This window comes from Balearica regulorum, chromosome 1 (assembly GCF_011004875.1).
Source record: "Balearica regulorum gibbericeps isolate bBalReg1 chromosome 1, bBalReg1.pri, whole genome shotgun sequence".
In the NCBI taxonomy this organism is placed as follows: Eukaryota; Metazoa; Chordata; class Aves; order Gruiformes; family Gruidae; genus Balearica; species Balearica regulorum.
This window is the reverse complement of record NC_046184.1, coordinates 3,623,699-3,646,320: the sequence shown is the minus strand read 5'-3', so window position 1 is coordinate 3,646,320 and position 22,622 is coordinate 3,623,699.

Here is a 22,622-nt window from a genome sequence, read left to right as displayed (position 1 = left end):
TGTCATGCTCAGTATATAAAGCTGGAGGAAGAAGAAGGAAGAGGGGAACATTCAGAGTGACAGCATTTGTCTTCCCAAGTCACCGTTACGCGTGATGGAGCCCTGCTTTCCTGGAGATGGCTGAACACCTGCCTGCCCATGGGAAGTGGGGAATAAATTCCTTGGTTTGCTTTGCTTGCACGGTTTTTGCTTTACCTGTTAAACTGTCTTTATCTAAATCCATGAGTTTTCTCACTTTTACTATTTCGATTCTCTCCCCCATCTCACAGGGAGGGGAGTGAGCGAGCGGCTGTGTGGTGCTTAGCTATCAGCTGTGGTTAAACCACAGCACCTAGACATCAAAGAGCTCACCTGGGATACAAGATAGCTGCACTCAGGGCTGTCTTGGCCCAGGAAGGACCTGCATATGGATTCTTCACAGAATATGGATCCCTTACAGCATCAGAGCAGCCTCCTACCTCAAATTGTCATCTTCTCTTGGCAGTGGAGAAGTCTTGTTTTGGGCAAACAAGCGAGTGCTCTCTCAGAGGAAAGGACAAGTCGGCATTCTTGGAGCAGGAGCAGATTCACCACCAGGTCCCAGCCTGGAATTCAGGCCTGGCACAACTGTAGTGACATCAGCGGGATCCCACAGTGGGATCAACTATCCTGACATCCTGGATGGACTCAGCTGCAGATGCAGATGTTTTAGACAGAACTCAGTTGGCTAAACACAAGTGTTCGGCACCATTGGAGATGCCCTAAGGCCTTCAACTGATCTTCAAATGCTGCTCTAGAAGGACACATCTCTCCAAGGCCTTGACATGCCTGCTGGGTCACGACACCAAATATCTCGGGGCATCTCACATGGCACTAGACACATGTTTAGACATCAACACCTAAATGCAAATGTCTTAATCTACAAAGTCATCTAATCTCTTGTGCCTCTCTGACCCAGACAGGACTTGAGAAACCATTTTAATGTCATGTTCATCAGAAGCCTGCTGGTGTCAGGTGAACTTTTGGCCTCTGCTGGTGGAAAACCACATTGTGGATAAATGCATTGACAACTTCTGATAGTACATCACCTTTGTCTTTGATTGAATGTCCATAAGCAGTGAGCACATTGGTGCTCCTCCATCAGCCTCAGCCCCTTGGGGGTTCCTTTGACTAGCAGAAACCATCTGAAGGATGAATTATCTAAACTAGTCAGTGGAGTGAGGCTAAACTCTCTCTGCTTGTTGAATACAGGAGATGTCCTCTAAGACTGGATACAGATCATGCATGTTTAAAGGTAGGTGAGACGAGTTGCGTTCTGAGTATGGATGTAGGCATCAGATAATTGTATAGCATCTCCATTCAAATTGCATAGCAATCTCCATTCAAAGCATGAAGGACAGTCTAAACTACCACTTACACCTGGTCAGTCTGGCTGCTTCTACCCACTTTCTTGTAAATCAGCAGATGGAGAGGGAGCAGATCAACTGGCCAAATACAGACATTTATTTGAATTGTCCTAGAGAATCCCCAGATGTGTCTCCAGAGGAGCATGGATTTCCACTAGATCTGGTGTTGTAGATTAGTCCCATAGGTTTATCTCAGGGCAGTCAGGTGGCATTAGATCCCATAAAGCTTTGCAGACTTGGTCTTGGTTCCCGCTGGTACCTCAGTTCCCCCTCAATGAACCTCTGTGCTTCCAGCTTTCCCCCTTGTCTGCCTCATCTGTTCAGACTCTGAGCTTCCCCCAGACATGGATACCTTCCAACAAAGTGTTCAGTCACTTGAACAGAAGGAAACCAAAGCCTGCAATCTAGATCCAACACCAGATTCACCGTAATTTTAAGTACAGGTACATATTTCTCTATTTCACATCAAAATTGCTCTAGCAAGAGTATCTGGTTGAACTAGCCATGTGATTCAGCCTCCTACTTGGTCTCCTTACAATGATTGCTTCTCCTTCCTCTGAGGAGCTCCAAATTGCTAGTCTTCTGCCTGTCAGTGGGATGTGCATGCTTTTAATGTGCCTGTGATATGCCTCCAGTGGAGCCTATCGCTGCTGCAGCACTGGGTGGGATCACTGGGATCACTGCAGTGCTAGTGTGGTCCACATGAGTATATCTGCAGGGACATGATCTCCAGCTTGCTGGATGCAAAGCCCATTCCCTGCTCTTTGAACTATTCAAGCATTAGGGGAATGCAAATCCTGACTGTTGGAGGTTGTAGAGGCAGTCTCTAGAGGGAGACACAATCATACCAATTTCAACAAGGTATTGCCTTCTGAGGTGTTGTGTATGTTGGAGCACTATGGACCAGCACTCATGATGTCAGATTTGCAGTCTAACCAACTCAGGCTGGTCTTCCACCCAGGCTAGGCTTGGCTTATTGTGTTTACCTTCTTTTTCTAACATACTCTTTTTTTCCATCTTGATCTTTTTGTAACAGTCAAGCCAAAAATTGCATTAAGAGACTACACACAAACAGAAGAGTCTCCCAACAGTAGTTCTTTCATTCAGATAGTGCTTCTGAGTGTAACACGCAGGTTGGACTAAAAGATGATCCTGAATCCAATCTCCTAGACAAAGAGGGAGGGAATGGTGCTGTGATGTCTGAAGCAGCACGTTGTATATTTAGACTGCTGAGCTGAAAGTCATAAAGGAAGGGAACTTGTTATCCATGGTTCTTTGCAAACATTGCCATATTTCTGCAAATGTCAATCTCATCTTGCTTTTCTGTTCGGCAGAAAGGAAACTGAGGCACTGTGCGATCACGTGCTTCGCTTAAGGCGTCACAGCAAGGTCTTGTCAAAGAACAGATGAAAATACATGTCTGTGGGCTCCTGCTGCTTCACCTTTGCCCTTGAACATGGTAAAACAAGCTTCCTGCATGACCTCAAAGCAGAATTTAGCAGAAATTCCCATATATTCAAGACTGCTGAGACCAGTACCCTGCAGGTGCAAAGTGAAGAATGGAAATTACTGAGACAATAATATCCACTCAGGGAGCAGTTTTCACTTTCTCCTTTCCCTTTCTGCAGAGCAATACACCCCCCACATTGGGGAAGTTCTTCTTAAACACGCAAGTCATTTTTCCTGTAGTGACATCCTGAGTGATTTTCTTATCAGTCGAGCACTTGAATGTTGGTGTCACTTGTCCTGATCTGTGCTGCTCTGTCTCCAATTTGCTATCAAAACATAAGGAAGCACTGATGCAGAAGATGCAGGACTCTGGATTGCTGTAATTATTAGGTGAACTGAGTCGGATGTCATGGAATCATAAACCTCGATCATGGCTGTAGCCTTACTTTGTGGTTATCTTCTTGAGCTGGGAAAACACATTAAATGTTGCAGTGATGGGTTTTCCATCTGTCCACTGTGGTAGATGCAGTGTCTTGAGGTTTTGTGAGTACATCTTTGGTCTTGATGCAGCTGGATGATACTGTGAGCTCCACTGTAGCTCCTTTCTAACAACTACATCAGAGTTGCATCTTGCAACCATAGAAATCCAACTGGGCAATGATAACACATCTTTCCTTCTGAAGGAGCCTCACAAACAGTTAGTCCCTAATTTTGAAATTAATTTGCTTCTGGGGAGGAAAGTTTCATCCTTCCCAATTTACAACAGTAGCAAAAGAGAAAAAAAAATCTGTGCTCTACTGGAGCATAGAGCAGAGTCTCGGAGGCTGTAGTGACAAAAATTAGCTGGATTGGTTTGACTCTCATATGCTTTTGGGGAACGTAGAGATTAAAAAAAAAAAAAATCATTGACATCGTTCATGGAAAGCATTTCTGCCAACTCTTACAAAAGCATTATTCCAGAGCTAAATGATGATGCTGAATATCTCAGTCCCTCACAGGCAGAGTGTGGAGGGAACTAAAGGGTAGTGTGTGTGGTTTGGGAGAGGTGGAGTCTGGTAGCTGACCTCCGTTCTTGAGGATATGCTACTCACCCATAGGGATAGCAAGTACCTGTTAATCAATTTGTGCAAAAAATAATGGATGCTGGTACCATGGTGCCGCCTTTGACTTTCTAGCAACAAGCAAAGATCTTTGTTAAAGCTCCATGGCAGGATGACCAGGACAATCCCAAACCAGACAATCCCTGCTTGCTCTTTCCTATCTTCAGGATGCCCCTTTTCAAGCTCTGAGCCAGCCTGCCCACTGGGTTTGTCAGCAGGACTCCACAGGTGTCCAGAAGTTGCACCTAGAACCCCTTTGTTCAGTCTGTCGTTTGTATTTGCCAGGCACCTGGGCGAACAGATCTTTGTTCTCTGCAAATCTCTCTTCTCTGCAATGGGTGGCTTGGACTGCATCAGTCTGGCATCTTACACTGCTCAGAGAGGTAATTTCCTAGTGAGTAGGTTGACGTTTTCACTGGATTATGCAGTGAGCTAGAGAGAGGATCTGCCTTTTTCCCCTGGGTTTGAAGGGAAAGGGACTGAGAGGAGGCGAAGGGGGCTGCCCTTCCTCCCAAAAGCTTGCTGTCATAGGGCATGCTGTCAAACACTGGCCCATTTCAACTGCTACATATTTCAGATGATATTTTGATTTTCTGCAGAGAGAGGATTCGACGCAGACATGTAAAATACACAGTGTGCTCTGTTCCATTCGGCTCGCAAGCTTGGGGTATGACAGCGCACAGGAGGTTAATTCATACAGCAGATGGAGGAGGAGAAAGCAAGAGGAATTTATAGAGAAACAGATGCTGGAATCACCATTGTGGTTTATGAGATGCCCACTGTGGTTTGCAAGGGCTCCTGAGGAACCCCTGCCTTGGTGACCACCTGTGTGCACCCTAGACAACTGTGGGTGGTGATGGTTTACTTTTATTGGGTCCTCACAGCTGCTCCTCATCTTTTGAAGCTTTACTCTGTGGTGGGAAAGAGTCATTAAATTAGATCCTATGAAAACTGGCTCTCCACCAGCATGGGGGAGCCATGGACTGAGTTGGATCATGATGACAGCAGAGTCCAACATACATGAATTGAAAGTATTTAGTGCAGAGAAGAGATGCCTGAAGGGAAGTGTAACAGCAGTCACCAGTAAGGCTGGAGCAGAAAAGTGCCCAGTGACAGATAGCTGTGCTCTTGGGATTAGAGATGCATGTGAGACACAATCCCATCCAAATATCTGCTCAACGTTCATATTGATCAAATGAAGCAAGTCAAATGTTGGGTATTATTGTGGCAGGAACAGAGAAGGAAAGATACAAGATCTTTGTCTCAGGATATCTCCAGGTTCTGGATATGGTGTGCAGTTTTGATCACACCCCAAATGGGAGAGAACTGAATGGGAAATAGGTCAGGGTAAACAAGGGTGATCAGAGATCTCAAGTGTCTTCTGGAAAAATAATAACTGTTTATGGCTTTGCTAGGGACAGGACACAAGTTCTGAGACCCCGAAGCAGTGTAATCCTCCTGACACACTTAGGTTTCTTTGTAGCCTGGTTTTTGTTGCCTAAGTGAAAAAAAAAAAAAGGCTCGTGCAGTCCAGGGGTATATATTTCTGATTTGTTTCTGTCCCCATTTCTGTCAGCTATGTTCAACAGGGTGCAGATGTCTCAAAGATATAATATTCCTACAAATTTAATGGCATGAAACAGCCGGGTAGGGGACAGATACACCTTTCAGTGTCTTGCTAATGGAACCTTTGTTACTATTAGACAGCAGATAACTCATGTAGGGGTCCCTGTGACCCCAAAACAGTAGGTGCATCTGTGTAATTAATGCTTGACAGTTGACATTGACAGTGTAGATGTAACCATGCCCGTGCCTCTGGGAAAGCTCCAGCCCAGGTTGGATACCTGGACTTGTTTAGATCTTAGGACACCCAAGCAGGAGAAGCTGTTCTCTGCAAAAGCTGATTTCACTGACACTGTAGTTTATGGAAGGAGCCGCCAGCTGTGTTTCTCACTCTGTCCTATACTGAAAGACAGCACTTGTGATAGACCCCATAATGTGCACCTGTGAGATACGTCTGCCTTGACCTTTAAATGTAATTACAATAAAACAACTCTGTACACCCCTGGACAGATAAAAGCACAAGAAAAAAAGCTATAATGAAGGTATAGCTATAGTAAAAAATTATTCAATGCAGACGTAGGGTGTAACATAATGAAGGACAATGGAAAAGGGCCAGAGAAAACTGCCCTCTGCATTCCCTGCTCTTGTGCAAAATGCAGAAGAACCCTTAATGCCCACAGTGGTTGGGTCTCTGTCTTACATCTCATTTGAAAGGCCATCATACACAATTAACCACCTATTACTCGTGGTTAATTGACATCTAAAAGACCTCGGGATTACTGTTAGAGCAAAAAGTCAATTAATGGCTCCTAGCTTTGCTCCAACTGGTGTTAAAGTGCAGGAACAACCATCATCCCAGCAGCATGCTGATTTGTTCTGGGTCCCCAAGCCATTGCTGACTACTCCCTCTCCCTTTTCCCTGACAGTATCAATCATTATGATTGATGCTAAATGGCTGTGGTTTTCTAATATCGACAGGTTTCTTCTTGACTTCCAGGGGATTTCTCTCTCCGGCAGGGACTTCTTGCTGCAGTTTGAACAGAAACTCATGGTTGAAGCCAGCAGAAGCATTTGCTGGCACTTCATTAGGCGCTTCAGTCCTCAGGTTTTCAGTCTTCAAGGGTTGCACTGAGCTACTCCTGGCACTCAGCCTGGAGGGCAGAGTGGGATGAGAAAGCCAGCACAGGGAGGCAGTTGGCTGCTCCAGCTTGTTCTTCTGGTTGATATGATCAGCATGAAACTGCAAACAGAAAGTAGGTTATCTGCAAAAGGTTAGCTATCAGCACTGCTTTGCATAGCATTGTAGCAGAAAAGAGAAACCTTAAAATAAGAGCAGGAAGACTTCTTGATGCTGCTGACAGATTGTTTACCCCTCCATATTTCTTCCCGTATCACTGCATCAGAGTTCGTCTTTCCGAGGAAGGCAGGGAAGCATCCAGACAGACGGCAGAATCTGGGTAACAGAGGGAAATTGTGCTTTCTTTTAATGAAGCAAATCATTCCACCACACTGCTGTGCTGAGGAAGCCTCATTTCCCCAAGGACTGGCATCCTCAGTTTGAGCGATGCTGGCACCTCAGAAGGTGAAAACTCCAGCCAAGTGGTGGGACCACTGGGGTGTGCTCACTCCCATGTGGATTCTCAAGTGGATTGTAAGGGGTAAACTCATTTTGCAAGCTTTCCCTCAGAGCAAAGTAGACTTGTGTCCTTAACTTGGCTGCCAGTCACCTCCAAATTTGTCAGAACTCCATCTTCCTGATGCCATTAACTTTGCATCGGATGTGGCAGAAGCTGGTCAGAATCAAAGAAGCAATAGTTAAGAGTTAGGGGAGGGGATACAAGTAGAAATATACGTAAATATACAGAGAGGTTTTGTAAGTCTTGTTATAAACATGCAGGTTCTTGTTTTCCCATTATAATCTGAGTTAATTTCCCTTTGATAATTCATCTGAGAATCTAACCATGGACCTCCAGAGCAAAGGATTTTGTCTGCTTAGAGCCTGTTTCCCCAATATGCAAAGCCTTGGAGAAACCAAAGTGATTTTGGATTTGTGTCTGGAGATGGGGATACACATAAGGAGCAGCGACGGGTGGTCTCAGGTCCATAGTAGGAGAATAAACCAGGCTTGACACAGGCTGGACACAGTCTTGGCACCCTTTTGGGATGTGCTAGCTTGCACTCCCAGGCAGTGCCTGGTTATGGGATGAGCATGGGTCAAGGACTGTCCCTTTAGATGTGGCCAACCTTTCCTTGGGGTAATGGCATTTAGTTGCAGAAATCTGAAGCTGTGTTACCCCAGTAGGCCACAGGAATGGAGAGTGGAGTCTGCTGCAGATGTATGTGAAGGTCCCCGTGACAAAACCCAGGAAACTTCTGGCTTCCTATGAAAAGAGGGATAGGGAAGTTTCTGGAGAAGGGAATGTTACAGGGGTTCGTGGCCTCCTCAGTAAGAGCATAACGGGAGAGAAGCTCCCCTCCTGGAGCAGGGCATGTGGTTCCAGCCTTAGGGAGGTTCTTGCTGAGCAACCCTACCCATGCTCAAGGCCAGAAATGTCTTGTGGGTCCTTGACACCAGCTCATGTTGAAGTCCTACTTGCTTTGATGAGGGGAGCCCTTACAGACTTCACTATGTGGAGTTTGCCTAAGCATAAGCACTTAATGCCATTTGAGACTCCCTGCAGTACCCAGCTCATCCCCATGGGACTAGCAGATATGACACTGGATACACTAGTGATCTGAGCCCTTCAGAAACAAAGGCTGAAGGCAAGACAGATATTTCTGGGCATCTCAAATGACAAAGACATTTGACTCACATGGAGACAGTTGTAAGTAGACACCTAATTTCAGGTGCCTTGATCAGTGAGGTGAGTCCTATCCCTCTAGAGAATGCGAATAGCCACCGTCATGCAGAGGTGGCCGTTATCAAGTAACATGAACTCGCTCCAGAATAACACAAGATTGGCCACATTAGCTCAAACCGATGGACTGTTTATCCCAGTATTGTGTCTCCAGTCATGGCAAGTTGTACTGGGTCTGGCTGGGATGGAGTTATTTTTCCCCATAGCAGTATTGTTAGCTAGAATGGTGTTGGTAATACACCAGTGTTTTGGCTACTGCGGAGCAGTGTTGGCACACATCAAGGCTGTCCTTCCAACATTTCACCCCCCTCACCAGTAGACTGGGGATGGGCAAGATATTAGGAGGGGACACAGCCAGGACAGCTGACCCAGACTGACCAAAGGGATGTTCTGTACTGTATGATGTCTGCTCAGCAATAAAAGCTAAAAGAAAGGAGGAGGGAAGGGGGGGGGGGGGCATTTCTTATTTATGACGTTTGTCTTCTGGAGCAATCACTACATCTACTGAAGCCCTACTTCACAGGAAGTGGCCAGACATCGCCTGTTACTGGGAAGTAGAGAATAAATCTTTTGTTTTTCCTTTGCTTCTGTAGGCAACCTTTGGTTTTATTAAACTGCCTTTATCTTGACCTACCAGTTTTTTTCCATTTTATTTTTCTCCCCTCTCTGTCCTGCTGAGGAGGGAAATGATAGAGCAGCTTGGTGAACACTTGGTGTCCAGCCCAGGTCAACCCACCACACAAGCAGAAGTAAAGAACAGAGCACATTAGAGTGACCATTCTCTGAATTTAGCCCCTCATCTGAAGTGGTTTATGAGGCAGCATCCCATTATAGCTCCTGAAGCCTACGTAAACTTACTTTTCCTCCTTACGGGCTCTCAGGTTTTGCACTAAAGGCTAACAACAGCTTTTTTTCCTACAGCCTCTTAAACAGTGTGTGCACTGAGTCCCTTATCTACTCTGCACTGGCACATGCATTGCAGGAGCAGTGCTGTCATTCCTCTGTAGGACCAGAGTGAAGGTTGGACCCATCACACTTTGTGATGACGATGGGTTGACTTCTTCCACTTCTCTGTTGGTTATACCACTGTGTTGCATCCACAGCATTTCTATTGTGGTTGCAGTTTTGCAACTGAAATAATATGGTCACCAGGTGTTCAAAAGCTGTCCCTCTCATGTTTTTCAAGGTTTTTTTTCTCCATCAAGGTGCACATGCCTAGAATGCCTGCTGCTTGACTCTGGTCACAGGAAGGGCACAAACTATGCTCCCTTTTTTTTTTTTTTCCCTCAAAAGGTAAATGAAGATAAACAAATCAATAAACAGTGGCAGCTGGTGAGCTGCCTTCACCCAGAAGATGCAGTTATGTCTGTGTATTATTAAAAACAAGACAAAAGAAAACACAAACAGCATCAGTGAAGAAATCCAACACAAACAAACAAACAAACAAACAAAAGCCAAATCTTTGGTTTGCATCTTTTCCACTGGGGAAGCCACCACTCAGATTGATAGCACTTTAAATTGGGTTGGTCATGGATGAAGAAGAATTTTAAATGGGATCAATTTGTTGTCTTCCTCTGAAAGACAGTCTCTGCTCCTAGAACTACTTGTCTGATGGAGAAGAAAAATAAACTCAGCATGAGAAGTCTCCCTGTGAACAAGATACTGAGGAAGAGATGGGCTTGGGAATTTGGGTTTAAGTGCACTTTTTGCATCTTTTTATTGTATTACGGAACATGGACCATCTTTTTTTGTATTAGGCCTGTACAGGACCTAGTATAATGGAGGGCCAAGAAGTGGCTTTATCTGTAAAATACTGAGAAAACAATAAGATTGCTTAAACATGACACTTCTTTACAAGGTGATGGTAGTCTGATTCACATCCCCTGTCTCTGACCATCACCATTTTATCTGTGGTGGATTCCCCTACCAAGGGACAGAGCTGAGAACCGAAACAGACTGCATTGCAGCAGGCGTATAGGTCACTTCATCTTTCTGTTTGAGAGAAACCGCACTGCAATAGCCATCATTAATAATTAGTGGTTTTAATCTAATTATTATCATCTCTCTTTCAGATGTCCCAAAACACTTGAAAAGGCTGTCATCAAAAACATGTTCTGGTTTCTGCTGGTGTGAATCAAGAGATGACTGCTTTGTCATTTCTACTTGCGCATCCGTGTAATGAGAACAGCACACAGCCCTAAATGTTGGAACTACAGTAATAACTTCACTGTTCAGACTGTTTTTAGCTTTGTTTCTCACTAAAACAAGGATTAATTTCCTTTTTAAAGCACCAGGGTCAAAGGACACTTTTTATTTGCCAATACATTTATGGGAGAAGTTAGAAAGAAATTTATCCACTGTTGTAGGAGTTTTAAAGGACTTTTAAGTCCTTTACACACTACTGAAGAAACTGGAGTGACTCTAATTTTTGGCCAGCCTAGCTATGAGCACAACTTTTCCGATGGGGATTTGAACAGGGCAGATTTTGCTGGCTCGTCTCCAGGTGAGGGTTTCTGAATATTGGAGAGGCTGGCTGGTCACGTAGTGGCTGTGGTAGCCAGAGATCTGGATTTAGATCTTTTTTCCTACCAATGCTGTCTGTGGGACTTGGCTGTATTTTGTGTTGGTTCCCTGGGGATGGATTTTTCTCTGAGGATGAATGCATTACAGATGGGCTTTGGCATGACAGAAGGCTTAAAAATACAGACAAACTATCTGTTGGAGGTAAATTCAGTTTCAGTCTGAAATGTTGTTTGCAAAACTTAGGGGGTCTCTCAAGAGGAAGGAAATAATTTCACTACAAAAGATTGCAATCACCACCCCCAGCCCACCCAATTTCCCACTGCAGAGATTGCGCTGGGCAGCACACAAAGGCCAAGACCCAGCTGAGACCTCTCGCTCCCCTCTTCCACAGCATTCCCTTATCATCTAGGAGGGTCACTTAAATCTGACATAACTTCTTAGTGAATTATCTCATCATTACCAATAATCCTATTTGCTAGACGGGGCTGCCTCAGGAATAGCCCCCCATGGACTATTTTCCCATCTCTGTCTCTTCCATGTATCTTCTCTTAATGACAAGCACTCCATTTGTAGCTCGCTTTCACATCAGCCTGATGGATGCCACGTGTGAATTGATTGCCAGCTGGGGTCACGTTATCCCTTCCGCGCCAAATGAGAGGATCGCACTGTTTTCCAGAATGACATGCTGGGTTGCTTTTCTTCCCTCTGATGTTGCACATTTAGGCCACCCTTAAATGTTGACAGGTCACGGATCTGGACTGGTGTACTCAGTCCTGAGCAACCAGTACCTCTATCTGGCTAATTCTGCACCTCTGCATTATGCTGCCAAAACCTGACTTACAATCGGAGGCTACGCCTATTTTAGCTACAATCACAGGCTGCATCTATTGTAGCAGATGCAACGTCCAGGCATTGTCCTCCTGTACTCTTGCTACTGATATGGCATGGCTTGCACTGATAGGGTTGAGCTATCTTCTCCCTAATAACCAGGCTACGCTCCAGCAAAACAACTTGCTGAGAATGGTCCCCAACTGTCCCTTGAATACCTACATATTCGATGTCTAGGAGCAGGCTATTTGGCATGAGCCAAAAATCAGGGAGCTTGCCAACAATTAAACTATGCAAACCACCAAGGGATAGGGCTGTGGTCCATTCCTAAATAGAGCCAGACACATTTTCATAGCTGTCAAAAAGCTCATGGATGGCATAGCGGGAGTTTAACTCACAATAAGGCATCTGAGATTAGGCTCAGCAACAGGAGCCACACCCAACCAGGAAAGATGTTGGACATGTTCTTACCAACATGAGGATGTGTCCATACTGTGGTCACTGCTCTGGCTACAGGCTGGCAGGGACATGCACGTGCTTGCTTTACATTAACCAGTTACTCCAGGCATAGCAGCATGGGATCACCTTTCTGTTTTGCAGATTATGCCAAGATCCATGTTGCTGAAGATAGACTGTCACTTGATAATTTAAAGCATGCAGAAAAATGCTATTATTTCAGACTCACAGGGTGGAAAATGCCTGCATTCTTGCATTGGGATCTGTAGCAGCACTGAAAGGGGTGGAGGCACATACACACCATGTCTACAAGTGTGCAGGCTCTCTAATTAACTCTTCTGAGGGTCCCTGGGAGATACAAAATCCCCCTACAATAATGGAACTTATTCAATATTTAATTGGACACTAATAATTAAAATATACCTTCTTTCAGCCCAAACCTACCATGCTTACATTAGCTGCCATCTTAATTATCGAGCCACACTGATTGCTTCATTTCCATGGTCGTTGCTTTGTGAAAGGCAGCAGTGCTGGTGCAGAATATAGCAACGATGTACAGTGCTTGAGAAAAGATACCTTTGCAGCTCATGGGAACAGGCATCCATCAGTACTTGTTTTTTCTCTCTGACTTTTCCAGCCTTGTTCTCTACACCTTTTATCCAAAGAATAACTAATGTGAAATATTAGGGAGCCCTTTGCTGTACCACAAAGAGAAGAGCAACCAGATCTTCTGCTGGTGTAACCTTTACCTAACAGACTAACAGCTTAGGAGCCTGGATAGAGCTTTTTATTTTTGTTGCTGCTGTTGTTGTTGTTGGGTTTTGCCTGTTTGCTTGGTTTTGTTTTGGTTTAGCAGCAACTGGAGACCTTCTTATATGGCATTTTCAGACCAACATTTATAATGAGCTCATTTTAGACCTGAGATATCAGACCAGTGAGCTGAAGAAATCAAATACTATTTCTAAGGTGGAAGCCAAACAGGGAGATTTTTGCCGAGGTTTTGCTATGAACATTTGGGGGAGGACTGAAACATTTAGAAGGAGGGAACACTCAAGATGTGAAAACTCAGTGCCAGGGGGTTCTGGTAAAATCAGTGAAAGCTGGACTAGCCTTGTAGCTGTTTGTCTGAGAGAGCTGGAATGCTGTACTGCCATTATTATTGTTGTTGTTGTTGTTATTATTATCCCACTTGAACTTGATGTCATTTTTAGCAAGAGGAAAACCAAGCAAATATGCTGGTGTGTTAGTCCACTGTGTCAATGATGAACCTAGAGATCAATAACAGGAGAATTAATTGCACCCTTGCAGATAGGGTTGTTTAATCTGACCAAGTCAAAGAGATTTTTTTTTCCCCCTTTCTACCAATGTTATCTTAGTGCAAAGGTTACCAGAGCTTTTAAACTGGTTAAACAGACAAGTTTACAGCGTAGTCCAGGAAAATGAGGTGCCACATGCTCAACTTCTCAAAGGCTCTGCTCAGCCTGCTGACTCTCCAGAAGCAGATTTTTATGGATTTTCTCACAACCCCACAGAGAGTTTGATCTGTCCCTTCTTTGCCATAACCCTGCTGCAATGTTTAGGGCTAGGCTAAGCAGTGACTTAACTCCTTCCTCCCAGAAGATCCTCTGACCCATCTTACAAAGCCCCTTAAGATATCCTCATTCAGTCTTCTCCGTGTTGCATGATGTGCTGCTGTCTTTCATCAACCAGGAAAAGAGCCAGAAGCTGTGCAAAGTGCCCTGTAAAATTGGCATAGGGATGGCAGGTTGGGAGCTGACACTGTAGACCTTGTTTTTTTCATCTCATCTGGCTTTGAAAGTTTGCAGCCTCTATCCCCAAATTACCAGAGAATGAGCTTTGATATTGTTCTGGATCACCACTGTGCTCTTGGATGGCCATTAGACAGGAATGGGAATTGTCATGGAACTGGACCTTTGAGGCTGTGTTTTCCCTAATTTTTCTCCTTGTGAAGGACACCAGTGATGATCACTAAGGCTTCCTGTCCTTCTTCAGACTCAGCAGCTCCCTAGCTTGTTATGTAAATAGAGATACCCACTTTGCATCTTCTGTGCTGTTGTTCTGATGAGCTTTCAAGAGAAGTTGCTGCATCAGGTCATGTCAAATTAGCTTGGCCCTGCCTAGCAAGGAATAAAGGATGATTTTGACAGGAGTCTTCAGAAGGGACTGGATAGATCAATCAACATAGCTGTACATCTTTCTATTAATGATAAGGCAAGACAAACCTATCTGAACTGATGGGAAGAAGCCAAATAACACTATTCACTGAGCAGGACAGATTCTATCATGATTTTTCCTCCAAGATCTTCCAGCTTTGAGGAACATCCCCTTTCCACTCTGCAAGTGTCCACACAGCTGCCACTTTGCTCCATTGCATGCACCTTTCATGTTTTCTCGATGGATGAAGTCTTATCCTGTTCTTGTCCTGCTTTTCTGCATTTTTACCTTAACTCTTAGTTAAAAATCAGCTCAAGCTGACCATCTGCCAAGCTCCATGTGTGCATCCTGCTTTGGGTTTTTAATGCACACAGGGGCAAATTTGCAGAGACTTTGGGAGCCACCTAAGTTAATTTGAGAAGGGAAAATCTACTTTGCAATTTCTTCCCGTTCTTCCCTTCATTCTCCTCTTCATTTGCCCTTGACTCACTCAGCTCCTCCGTCACCAGTTTGCTGTCTGGCCAGGGCATGCTGCCAGGAATCCCTTGCCAGCCTTGAATAATAAATACCAGCTAAGTGATGGAATAATGCCAGGGTGAACTGCTCAGAAATATTCCCTCTAGGTCTCAGATCAATAACACTTAGCTCTTGTTCTGTGATTGAAGACAGGCAAAAAACCACATCATCTCCCCAGGAGCACAGGAGGAGCCTGCAAAGAAACTCATTTACGCCCCCCCCTCAAGTCCCCAGGCATTCACATGTGCTTTAAAGAGCAGACCTCAGGTGTGTGCTTTCTGCTTAGAAATACTTAGCTAGGACACAATATATTGGCCAGAGGATGGCTGATACCAGGGCCTGGATTGCAGAGGGAATGATGCCACAGGAAAAATACTGATATGTTGAATTGGGGGACTTATCTCCATCAACATGACCAGGCCATCAGACTGGCAGTGGTGCAGGTGATGAGCACCTTGGATCCATCTAAAACTTCCAGCCCAGGTCCTCAGTGTGCTGGGACATGGTCAAAAGGTATCAGGATCAGATAGGAGAGCATCCTTTTGGTTCAGCAGCTTTAGTCAAGAGATGTATTTCTCTGAGTTATCAATGGAGTATAGCCCCCACCACAGTTAGTACCATTCAGTATATGGCATTCTCTTGACCATGTGACTTAGGGCATGGCTGTCCAAACCGAGTTTCTGCCAGTGACAGGCTTGGTATGGATTTTTAATAATATATCAAAATTCCCAAATGAGGCTTTAGCACCTTGGCTGTGTGTTTTTATTCTCGTCTTTCACAGATACAGCCTCCCTTTCCCACCTCGGGTCCCTCTGCTACCGCATCTGCTCTGCAGGCTGTGGTGAAGGCAGCATCACGTACCTCCTTGACACTGACTTAGAGTTTAACATGCCAAGCAGATCAATGAGATCTGCTGATTTTTAAATGACTCGAGTGCTGGAAAATAATACATTGCTCTTCCTGACAGGTTAATTGGAAAAGCCCATGTTCCCGAGTCAGTGTGAGAAGCATAGCTGCTTGAAATGTCCGGGGTGAGGGATTGATGTTGGGCAGTGTCAGGAGGAGGGTGGCAGCCCAGCCCAAAATCAGAGTTTTAGATCTCAGCACTTCTAATTCTCCTTTCGCAGAGGAAGGGTGAAGTTCTTCTATTCCCTTTCCACAATCTTGGGAAGACCTGTTCCCCACAAGGAAGATAAATCCTCGTCCTCTGCCACTTAGCTGTTGAGTCAAGGTTTATACCATTTTTGATGTTGGCTGAAATGGCATTGAGGCCCACATTCGTGGAGTTCAACAGGAAACTGAGGATGATGAACAATAATATCTGTGGGGAATTCTAGCACTTTTTGTGCAGAGGCTGGAAGCATACGGGAGACAGCCACACACCAAGGCTCTGCAGGCACCGGAGTGCTGAGGACATGGCTGTCGGTCACAGACGAGCAAGCTAAGCTGTTTTAAGAGGTGAGGTTACAAGCACTGTCTTCAGGTATGCTAACTCAATTGCTCCACTTCACCCAGCCAGGCACCCAACTATTTGTGCCACAGTAACACTGAATAGCTGGAGTCAGAAAGCAGAACCCCATGATGCTAGATGCTCTGTCAGTCTAAATAGGATAATCCCTATCCACATGCAGCATCTGATGGAAGAGTTGATCCTTTCTGTGGAGCTGTTTTCAATTGTCTAGAAAATTCTTTTGTAATTTATTTTATTTTATTTTGTTTCTCCTCTATTGGGCCAGAGCATCCTGCTGTAGTCTACTGTAAATCTCAAGTCCTGGCACACTCTGATGAATGACCAGGATGTATATGCACCAGTACCAACCCCTGGCTGGAGACAGAGCCATTCACTTGTACTTTCAAGAGTCAAGAGCCAGTGGAGGTGTGTTGTATTCCCCATACAGTTGAAATAAATCTCAGGCATCAGTGGTGAAGGAGTAGTGTCACTTCATTTCCTTTGGACAGCTTAATACTATTTTCCTCATCTAATCCTTCTCATTTCAGGGCTCTTCCAAAAACCTTTGAGTATTATAAAGCACCATCATGAAGGAGGACTTAAAGAGAAGGGCTTGGCTAAAAGGCACATCAGCGGTGGTTTTGTGCAGCAGGGGCACAGAGTTAGGGACAGAAATTCTGCTAATGAGATTGTCCAGTGTAAACATGGCCATGGGCAGTTGAGGGAAAAAGTTTCGCAATGGGATATTTGGTAGGGGCCAGATGTCTTTCAGGGACCATCAAGTTCCTATAGACAACATAAACCCAGAGTGAGCAGGAAAAAAGGCCAACAGTGAAGTGAGATGGGCCAAGGTGTCATCCCAGCATGCTAGGCTGTCATCTTATCTACAGCGCCATCTTCTCTTTAATCATAGAATCATAGAATGGTTTGGAAGGGACCTCACAGACCATCTAGTTCCAATCCCCTGCCATGGGCAGGGACACCCTCCACTAGCCCAGGTTGCCCAAAGCCCCATCCAACCTGTCCTTGAACACTGCCAGGGAGCCAGGGGCAGCCACAGCTTCTCTGGGCAACCTGTGCCAGTGGCTCACCACCCTCATAGTGAAGAATTCTTTCCTTATATCTAATCTAAATCTGCCCTCTTTTAGTTTAAAACCATTACCTCTACACTCCCTGATAAAGGCAGATGTTTTTATAATGCCAAGTGGCTGGTCCTAGCAGATACTGATGGAGGTGTGAAACAAATTGTTCCCTCCTGCCAGTTACCCCCAGTCCCTAACAACATCAGAAAGGGGAAAATTTGCTGATGTGGGGTTATGATGACAAAATGCAAATTATTGAGGCATGTCAAAAGTGTGTTGTCATCTTAAGCTATTGCCAACCAAGTAGCAGTCATGCAGTAAATAACCAAGTGCCTTTCTCATCCACCTGTGCATGAACTTATTCTTGCCCACACTAGTGGTGAACAAGTGTAATTCCCTGCATTTATCCTTGTTTACACCTCTGCCTTGGGAAGATGTCTTGTATTAGCATGTCTTGTATTAAAAAAAAAAAAACAAACCTGGATGAATTCTTCTTTAGTGTGACATCCTCACAGCCTGCAGATTAGGAGCACCACAGAGAAAGGAACTGTCTGCATGCATAAAACTGGAAATAGACCTTCTTTTATTAAAACCTAGTAGGATGTACTTGCATTTGCTCCGCTCATTTCAGACCTTTCCAAACGCCTTTACCTGAAATGGCAGCAAATGTGGTGTCGTCCCTGAAAAGACTCTCCTACTGCAATGCTTCAGCTCTTAGCTGGGGTGGCCGTAGGAGGTAAGGGCAGAGACAGGGACAGCCTCTTCTTGTTTGCAGGGATTTTTTTAATCTTGTCTTCAGGCTGAGGTGACTCCCCTGCACACATTACCTGTCCCAGTGATTTGCATCTGTATGTCTTGCCTGGGAGATGTCACCTCAGGGCCTGCTCCTCACCAGGCACAGGGAGCAGGGAGAGGCAGGAGAAAACGTGAGCTTTATTTATTTAACACGTAGAAGCAAGGACAGGGATTATAAGGATTTAAGATGCAACAAAAGGTGAATGCTAAATTGACACATTGATTGACTTAGAATAGAAGTTGTCTAAGGAGGATTAGCAATGCAAGGGCACCAGCACCACAGGGAAGGAAACTGGATGGCAACAGGTAGATCCAGTGTCTTACAAAGGAGTTTCAGCCTTGCACACAAATGGGCCATTTCTAACAGCTAATGAACCAAGCCAGCATCAGTATGGGGACAGGATGGATCCCATGCATGCACCGGGGGTTTGCATTGGGGAATCTGCATGGGAAATAAGTGACAAGGGTTCAGAGAGTCATGGAGTATGTGTAAGATACAAGTGAAGTGTAAGGTCTGAATCTCTGTCCACATGATACAAATCCAGAAGCCAAAGAAGCCAGGGGAGCTTCGGGGAGGAGAGAAGCTACAGATAGAGAGGCCATTTGCAGAGCACTGGGGCATGAGTATCTTCTCCTCTTTTGGTCGTGGCTGCCCCTGTCCCCCTGGCAGTGTTCAAGGCCAGGTTGGATGGGGCTTTGGGCAACCTGGGCTAGTGGAGGGTGTCCCTGCCCATAGCAGGGGGGATGGAACTAGATGGGCTTTGAGGTTCTTTCCAACTCAAACCATTCTATGATTCTATGATTCCTTTTTTCTCCTGGATTTCAAACCTTCTTGCCAAGACTGGCTGTTTTGATATCTTTTCTAGGCCAAACTGGGCACTGTGGAAGCTAGAATCTCTCACCCATGGTGGGTGTCACCTCTGCTGCCCATAGGGTCCAAGGGAGAGGTACTATATCTGTCTTCTTCCATAACCAAGAGGCCCTTCTGGTTTGTCCCTTTCCCTGGGACCCTGTGATCATCAAGGTCATAGTTTGTGGGTCAAAGAAACATCAGTGGGAAGGACATCATGCACTGCGTGTGCAGAGAGACAGCTTTGTCTAACTCTAACAGCTGCCTGAGATCCTTGATCCCTGATAACAAAGTAGAGATCCCTGTAGTGCTTTCTACACTTAAACCTGGGACCTGCTGTACCAGAACAACAAAAAAGATGGAGCAGCATTATTGTCCAGTGTGCAGTAGAGAAGAATCTCCCTGTTTATTGATCTGAATTATCTTGTCATGAACAGTCTGTTGGGCGTAAGCTAACTGTCTTCCTATTTGTGTAAATATACAAATGCCTCCCCATATATTAGTGCTTAATGAGTATTGCTGTCTGACACACCGTTTTTGAACTGTTTCAGGGTGCCTGCCTGTTGCTGTCCAATCACGACAGGGCACCCACTGGATAAAACATTTAAATCTGTTTACTTCCATCTCCCTACATCCTGCCTCCCACCTTTGATGACACATTAACAATATACAACAACATCCAAAGTTAATCCCACCCTGCCACTCCTCTGCTTTTCCAGTCTGCAGAAGCTGAGCTCGACTTGTTTCCTTTGAGTCGTTTTTGTTTTTTTTTTTTTTTTTTCTCCCAGTGTGGCTCAGCAGGAGAAAAAAGCAGCCTCCAGTTACAGAGTGACTTGAAGGTTAACACAACGACCTTCATCGAGCTCCTAAGAGGGATAATGATCTCTCACTCTAATCAACAATGCAGACTCCTTTTGATACCAAAATAGCAACTGTTAAGTAAAGCCGCTTTTTCCTTCTGTTTTTTTTTTTCCTTCTTTTTTTTTTTTTTTTTTTTTTTTTTTTTTGCCTTTTTCCTAAATCTGTGAACAGAAGCTCAGAAAGCAAATTGGGAAATAATATGATCTTGAAATGGATGGGAGATATAGTCTTCAATTAGACTGTTGATCATGCTCCAATTCAATTAGTCAGGAGCTGACGCTAAGTTTGTTATGGGGTCCTGGGGAGGAAAGGTGCTGACCCTGTTAAGATGATCACTTGTTGGAGTGGTTCCTAAGTGGTGCTGGATATGGATACGCACACAGTGCAGGACAGAGATAATGGCAAAGCTTTCCTTTCTGGTCATGCTCTCACCGCTGATGCTGGAAGGGTACCCTGTGCAGGAGCTGGCCAGCACTGTGATCTGAAGATGTTGATGCTGAATTGCCATTTTTTCTGCGCATATCATAGATGATCTGCAATGTCAACTGCCAATGAAAAATACAGATAAACTGCCTGTAAATGATATATTTACTGACACCATGCACCTATATGAAATAATGTACTTTATCTATATTTTGTATTGGTATTTCATATGCGATAGCCATTAAAGTAACAAAACCACGTGCCTACGCAAATACACAAGAAGATTCTACAGTGCTATGTTATATCTTTTTATATTCATTTTTTTTCTTCACATAATCTACATGGAACAGGTTTTTTGTTCCTTAAAAGCAGTAGACCTTGCATTTGCAGGATCTGCCTAACTGAGCATTATCCTCAGCAAGTGTAGTTACTCCAGCTAGACTCTGTTACACCATATCACCTCCAACTGGAAACTGAAAGCACTTACGCTGCATGGTGTCTTCTGATCCCAATATGCTTTGCAGTAATATAAAGTGACAACTCATCAGAAGTCTGTGAGAGACTCTCTCTTTTCTTTTATCTCAATTTTCCTGATTTGACCCTAAAGGAAAGAAAAGTAAAATTTGGTACTGTTTGTGGCAGGTTGCATGCTGTAAAGAGTGGCTTGTTCGTGTTTGGGGCTGTTGCCCACACTCAAATTTCAGGCTCCAAAAAAATTATATAGATGCTATAGTGGATAGCATCTGGAGGGGAATAAATGAACCACTTAAAAATGCATTCTGTACTGTGCTTGCACAAGCCACATTCACAATTCTAGTGCAAACAGGGCGTGAACCCAATGTGTTGTCTGCTTGAGGTGAAATCTAGAGCTCAGTCTGCTGACCATTCCCATTTCAATGAGTCCTGAGATGTGGTGCCTGGGTCCACTTTGGTCCCCAAAGTGTCTTTGCTCCTGGGTCACTGTGGTGTCTGACCAGACAGTCAGGCAGGTCAGTGTTGGGAGCACTGGAGTCTGATGTGCTGTCTTTTTCTCTTAGAAAATGTACACAAAAATGTGTTAAAATTACTTGGGGAAAAATGTCACAGCATCTACAGGCTTAATTTTCTATCTGGACAATGCCTGGTCTGAACTCCTGAGATGGAAGAAATCTGGAGTGAGTTTTTGTGGCCAGTTTGGCTCAGAGTGTGCAACAGGTCACCTTTCCTGCTGCTAGTGAGTAGGCACATCCCCTGATGCTTTCAATAGCAGGTGGCTCCCAGCACATGCCATTACAATTGATTTTGTGCAGACATAGGCTCCGTCGTCTTCTCAACTGGTGGACTCCCTCCACCCCTCTGTGATTCCTGTCTGCATCCTGTAAAAATCCCCTTCAGGTACAATGACACATCTTAGGGTGTTGCTTACCCTTGTGTGAGTGCTAGGTTCCCCACAGGTTCATGTTTTGTGTACGTCCCGAGCAGTGGAACCTCCACAACTTTCTTTTGGAAGTGTGAGCAGTCAGACCCTGCATCGCTTCCCTTCCCCAGTACCCCATACTCATCAGCAACCATGCAACCAATGTCAAGGTGAGCAGGTCTGTAGATCACATACTCCAACACACAGAAAAGCGTGGTTGCTGGAATGATTTAAACCCAACACAACATGACTTCCATTAATGAAGGAGCTTATATAGGAGAAATGTGGAGAAAATAATTGTAGGTCTTCTGCTGAAGTGAGTGTTTCTAGGTCCAGTGAAACTGGAAGTGCAATACTGCTTTACACCACTGGAGTTGTCCCTGAGGTAGAAAGTGTCTTGGCTTGTCTGGTGTGGAGGGATGGCTGTGGAGAGCTGGTTGGAGGGCACTGGTCTCCTGAACCAGGCGATAATGTGGGAGACGACAGAGTTACCTATGCTATATGTGTGAGGAATACGTGGTCACCATCAGATAAGGGCTGAATGATAGATGGTGATTTAAAACATTTAATATTCCTTCCCTGTTAAAGGGCATTTTACATTCAGATGAAAGGAGCCATAAATCTCTTCTAGCAAACGAAGCTCTGCTCTACCACTCCCCCCTGCCTCCTCCCACTTCCTTTTTATTGAGATCTCACCTGGAAAAGAAAAAAAACACATGAAGAAATGATGATGAATCATAGCAGCTGTGGAACAGCCCAGATAAGGCACGATTTGCATTTTCATGTGATAATTTGCCTCTCTTGATGCTTTCAAATTACCTTTAGAACCACAGTAATTCTGTCACCACAAACTCCAGCACGGAGAGAGAGTAACGATGAGAATACCAATTCAAGTGGCAGCTTCTGTTTGGC